The following is a 6,024-nucleotide window of genomic DNA, read 5'->3' as shown; positions in this document are numbered from 1 at the left end:
TAGCATTACTGTTTGGAGGAAAATTTGTAAATTTTGTTGAATTTCCGTTAGAATTTTCGTTGATTTCCATAGCATTTTTTTGGCAGACAGCTTAATTTCTTACTAGATTAGGAGGAGGGTTTTTGTATACCTCCTTTTCAAGAAGCTTTAACATTACTTGGTTGATTTTTTTACTTTGGCCTTCCTAATAGACCGTTCAAAAATTAATTTTTTACGTTGTTTACGTTGGGCCGTTGGGCGTTGGAAAAGCAATTTTACTAAAGGAAAAAGCTGAGTTGTTTTATTTTTGATGTCATTTTTATAACCTTTGACAATGAATAACTAATTGTGGTTTAATCTGAAATCATAGTAATTCCTTATATGTTCTTAGGAAATTCCCTTTGAACAATTTATACAAATGATAATTTCCTGTTGATTTTTTATTTATTACACACAAACTTTGACAGTATACGGGAGACGGGATAGAAAAGTTGCTTGTAAAAAACTTCAACTAAATCAAAATGTTGCTTTTTGCCCTATAGCCCCTACTCAATTTTAAGGTGTAATCCTGGACCATCTCTCTATTCACTTTTCCACGTTATTAGTGTTCTTTAGATAACTTTTTTCTCTAGTGTTTTAAAAAGCAATGGGTAAGCAATATAGTTTACTTTTTATAGTAGGGGGCCGAGCCTGGGGTCCCGTGACATCTTTTTTACGACCTAGCCATTTTTAGTCCATTCCATAGAACAATATTACAAGATATTTTCGAGAGGGAAGACGTGGGTTAGTCCCGGAAAAACTTTTTATGACCCCAAAAAGTGACGCCATAGGCAAAACTGCACGGGAAAATAAGGGGCAGAGAAATAGCTGATTCCGGGCCTATTTCAAAATTCAAAATAAACGAAAATGATTGGTACCATCTGAAAGAGCGTGGAATTCTGAGCGAAAAAATTATTACAACAACTCTCTGACTAAAACACAAAGAAATAGTTCAAAAACATACCGACCTCAGTACGATCAAAACAAGATTTGACGTCAAATTCACAGTAGAGCAGACAGTTAGTTGGTCTAAAAGCGGCCGTATTTCTTTGTGTGTTTTAGTCAGAGAGTTGTTGTAATAGAATTTTTTGCTCAGAATTTCATGTTCTATCAAATGGTACCATTCATTTTCGTTTATTTTGGCTTTTGAAAATAAGCTATTTCTCTACCCCTTATTTTTCCTTGCAGTTTTGCCTATGGCGTCACTATTTTGGTGACAAAAAGTTTTCCCGGGCCTAATGCGCATCCTCCCTCTCAAAAATATCTTGTAATATACTATTCTTTGGAATAGACTAAAAATGGTTAGGTCGTAAAAATGATGTCACGGAACCCCAGGCTTGGCCCCCTACTATTATAAAATATAAGATGTCTTTGACAGTGAGGTAATCACCTTTATCGTTGCTTGATGTTTGTATGTTTTACAGACCCGACGGTTACATCATCATCCTTCAATCATTGCTTGGAGTGGAAATAATGAAAACGAGGCCGCTATCGCACAATCTTGGTGGTGAGATAAATGTCTTTTAAATTGCCAACTATTCTCAGGCTGTCACGAAAATGGGCTGTGATATTTCAAAGGTTTATATGATTTTACTAGAATGGCAGATCAAACGATTTATCATATCAACCATTGATTCAAAGCTTTTTGTTCTTTTAAACTCAGGGATGAAGTCAAAACGAATAGAGAACGTCTAACTACGGATTATGGAAAGGTAAAATATCGCGGTAAACTCTACTTCGTGCACTATAAGCATATCTGCTTATCTTTTGGAATGATGGCCAAGTGGTCAAAGGCATCAGCGTCTTAAACCATGGATTCGCGGTTCGAATCCCCGCTCCTTCCAATGTTCCGTTCACTTCATAGATAGCCGAGCCGGCTGGCCATGGACCCAGTGAAAACAATCGAATGACTGCCTAAAAGTCCTAAATTACTGGGCTATCCACGGAAAATGTCGACTTTATCTTATCTTATCGTCTCTGAGATGAAAAAAAAAACAATCACGGTAAGTACCTAAGACAGATGTCGGAATATCTATAAAGATTTTTTTGTGTTGTGTTATGTTCATCTATCTTTTCAGCTCTACGCAGATACGATTAAACCAATCATAGAATCGGAAGATAAAAACACGCCCTTATTTCTTGTCCTCGCCCTCAAATGGCAATGAAAATGTAGCAGAGAAATATATTGCTAAAAACCCTCAAGATGAAAGATTTGGAGATGGTAGGTGTCAGCTAATGGCCTGGCTTTTCTATTGTATAAAGATTGATACGATGAAGCAGTTCACATTATAAAAAAGACATTGTAGATTAAATTTTAGTAGCGATAGAAATATAAGAACAGTTTATTGAACATATCTGCCTCAAAAGTACCGGAAAATAAAACTGCCGGATGCTCATCCATATTGAAACTAATACTCCCCATGTGCATCATCAGTTAAGATTTCCTGTAAAGTGCTTTACATTTTTTTCAGTACATTTTTATGACTACAAGAAAGACTGTTGGGACCCGGACACATTCCCTAAACCTCGATTCGCTTCAGAATATGGCTACCAATCATATCCTTCCTTTCAACTACTCGAAGAAGTTAGTTGGAAAATGAAAGATCAATTATATTGGAACAGTTCTCTCATGTTTCATAGACAACACCATGCTAACGGTAACGCATTAAATTCTTGATTGTCAAAAAATTTCTAATTACAATAACTTTGAAAAAATTGTCCCGTTTAAAGTAAATTAATATCTAACTGCACTAAGCATAATAAACACGGATAAATAACGATCAATATTTATATTCAGACAAAATGTAAGTTAAGTAATGTGTTCGTAGAGATAAGCGTCTAATAATCGTATAAGAGTGATGGCCAGATTTTGTGTAAAAAATGAGATAAATAAACCGAAATAAAACAAAAGATTCTTTTGAAGAACGACAACTAAACAATATCCCTGGACCAAGCTACATCCGCCATCGTTGATCCTTTTTTTTTAAAGTGGTACCACTGACCTTTATATATCCCTGGACTAAGCTACATCCGCCATCTTCGATTGGAGTATTTTTCTGAAAGTGGTACCCGCTAAGAAATATGCAGTGTTAAAAATTTACGTAAAACGACGCTACATCATCAAAGTATTCGAGGAAAAGTTAACCTAGCGCCCTCGAAGCATTTAAAAACACCGCTTATTATAAAACTCCGATCAAAGATTTTGCGTGGCCGTGATTGAGAAACTTGATCCAGCCTATATAAAGGGTAGTGGATTCCTTTTACTTAGTAAAAACTCAAATATAATCTACAGCAAAGACAAGGTTGGTAAGTTTCTAGGAACTCCCAGGTCTAGCGCAAATAGAAAAAGGGCTCCTTCACTCCAAGCTCTCCTAAGAGTCATCACCTTCTTAAAAGAACTTAAAGTCCCATTGGCGTCAAAATGAAGTTAAACATTTGTTTATAAGCGAATCCAATTTTCGGGGGTCGGGGCTCGAGTTGCTTTCCTGAAAAAATTTGCTTTCGGAATTAATTATTCACAACATGCCGTCATGTAAATAAATTTCTTCTCAAAAGCTTTAAAGCAGTCTCACCGGACTAACTTTAGCATTTTCCATACATTTTTTACTACCCTTTGCACCAATTATCTCAACTTTTTAACATTTTTCGGCTTTTTATACATACATCAATTTTTATTGCACCAATTATCTCAATTTTTTAAACATTTTTCAGCTTTTTTAAAAGAAGAGAATTTCTAAATAGGTTCATTTTTATTTTGTACATTTGAAAAGTGCAGTAGCACGAAACTCGGAGTAGTGTACTTTTTATTTTGTGATTATTATTATTATACAGATTTACAAGCTAGGCTCACAGTGGGCCTCTAACCGATCTTATTTTACACTTCTTGAATCGTATTTTGAGGGATGGTTTTCCTATGCATCGTTGAGGTTTTCTTTGAAGGTCTTTATAGACTTTGCTGAAACGAAATTTCTCGGCAGTCTATTCCAGGTTGGCACACATCTGTAATAAAAGGATTTCGTTTGAGGTCCGTGGAAACCGTCATTTGCGAAGTAGGTAGGTAGAAGCTCATGGGGGTGTCTTCGATTTGGACGCGGACGTTTACTCAACTTGTCAGGTATTGTTGTTTTATCGTAGTAGTGGAGGTGTTTGTAAACCTGTACCATATCACAAAATCGTCTTCGAAATTCGAGTGTTGGTAAGCCGAGAATTTTGAGCCTATCACTATATGAAAGGCTGCGGTACGTTGGGACCAATCTTGTTGCACGTCTTTGCACTCCTTCGAGTAAGTTGACGTGTTTACGTAATCTTGGTGATGATGAAAGATATCTTTTATTATTATATACCTGTAGGCAAAAAAAACAGCCATTAAATAATTCTTGATATACCATGGCTATTATGGGCGACGACAAAAGTTGGACCCCCAAATGGACCCCTAAATGGAACCCTTTGAAAAACGAAATAACGGCTGTTTCAGGCTGTAAGATAGATTATCAGAGTAAGGTCTTGTCTACTAGAAAAACTTTTCTTTGTCAGAGATTTTAGCATAGTATAGAATTGTATGTATAAGTAGCTAAAATAGAGCGACCGGCTTTTCGGTTAATAATCCATAAGTACAGGCAGGCAGCTACAGAAATTCTTTGGCAGGAATTTAATTTCACGAGTTGAAGACTCGTTTGCGAAATTTTACGTCGTCAATGAAGTAGTTCGTAATATGCCTCAACCAAATAAATTTTGTCTGCCAATTGTGTCAAGGACAGAAGTCTCAATTTTTAAGTTTGGGTTTAATAAATGAAGAGAAACAGATAATTGGCAATTTAATACCGTAAGTTGGTCTAATGTCGACATCCGTCTTCTAATTTCGACATCCTTTTTTATAGATAGGAATAATAAGAAGGTCGAAATCGCTGATTGACTAAAGATTTTTCCTCTCATTGTGCTAAACAAAGTCAATCAGCGATTCCGACTTTCCTCAGTTTCTATTGTTCCTATCTCTAAAAAAGGGTGTCGAAATTAGAAGACGGATGTCGACGTTAGACCAACTTACGGTATCTTTTAAATGAACTATGAATAGTATAAATAGGAACAGTTTAAAAATGAAAATTTTAAATAATAAACTAGTAGACAAGACCTTAAAGCTCTGTTTACACTATACAAATAGAATATTTAAACATTCCGGTTTGCTTCTATGAGCTATTCGGTATTTCCGGGACTGTGAGTCTAGATAGGGCTTTAAAATGTTCTTGGCATGTTCTTATTTTCACCATATTGTGAGTATTACCCAATTTTCTAAGAAATTGAGTGTCTTAGAGTCTGTAAAGAATTTCTTAACTTGTTTTTAACATTTTGACCATCAAAGCCTTATGTTCTTATATGGTTTGTTCTTTATGATAACAAAACGTGCAACATTTTAAAGATTTTTAACTAAAATTTTGGTTACAGCACCGAGCAGGTTACAGCGTTTTAATTACAATAAAAATAATGACTTATTGGAGATCATCAAAGCCTTTAAAGGTTCTCACTGTAATCTTGATGGTTGTGACTTTATTATACTACAAGGAGGATCTGCCCAAGCGAAACAAAGCCACAACAGAGTGAGTAACTTTTTTTCTAACCTGATAACAGATGGTTGGAATTTTTTTACGCGCACGGTATACTTCTGAAGGCGCTTGAAAATTAACTATTTGAGAACAATTGTCAAATCTATAACAAGAATTTTGTTTCACGCCGAGATGTCAAAAATTGAATTTTCTCTAATAGGGCGCTTTATATTCCAACACAATCTAGCGGTGACTTATTGTATTCTTTCCCAGTCTTTTTTTAGTGTTGCACGATCCTTACGAAATCGATGTTATGCATTAGTTTGATTAGTTTTTCGACGGGCTTGACTGACTCTAAAATCTCAAAAATCAAAATCAAAATAAAATTTCATATTGCTCTGGTCTTTAGGGCAGAATTGAAGTAGTCTAGACTGTACCCCGATTCTTAATACTTTGACCTATTGTTCTT

General features: G+C 35.4%; 1 long non-coding RNA gene across 1 annotated transcript; it reads left to right on the top strand.

Annotated features, from left to right (window-relative positions):
* The first annotated feature begins 1,439 nt into the window (after positions 1 to 1,439).
* On the top strand, positions 1,440 to 3,122 carry LOC136817431 (uncharacterized). The gene is made up of 4 exons (XR_010848088.1): positions 1,440 to 1,525; positions 1,682 to 1,730; positions 2,097 to 2,239; positions 2,490 to 3,122. It is a non-coding gene; the product is annotated as an uncharacterized lncRNA (long non-coding RNA).
* Positions 3,123 to 6,024: the final 2,902 nt, after the last annotated feature.

This window comes from Clytia hemisphaerica, unplaced genomic scaffold (genome assembly GCF_902728285.1).
Source record: "Clytia hemisphaerica strain Z4C2 unplaced genomic scaffold, Clytia hemisphaerica genome assembly, whole genome shotgun sequence".
In the NCBI taxonomy this organism is placed as follows: domain Eukaryota; kingdom Metazoa; phylum Cnidaria; class Hydrozoa; order Leptothecata; family Clytiidae; genus Clytia; species Clytia hemisphaerica.
Note: the sequence above shows the minus strand (reverse complement) of the source record. Positions and strands in the feature narration are given on the sequence as shown.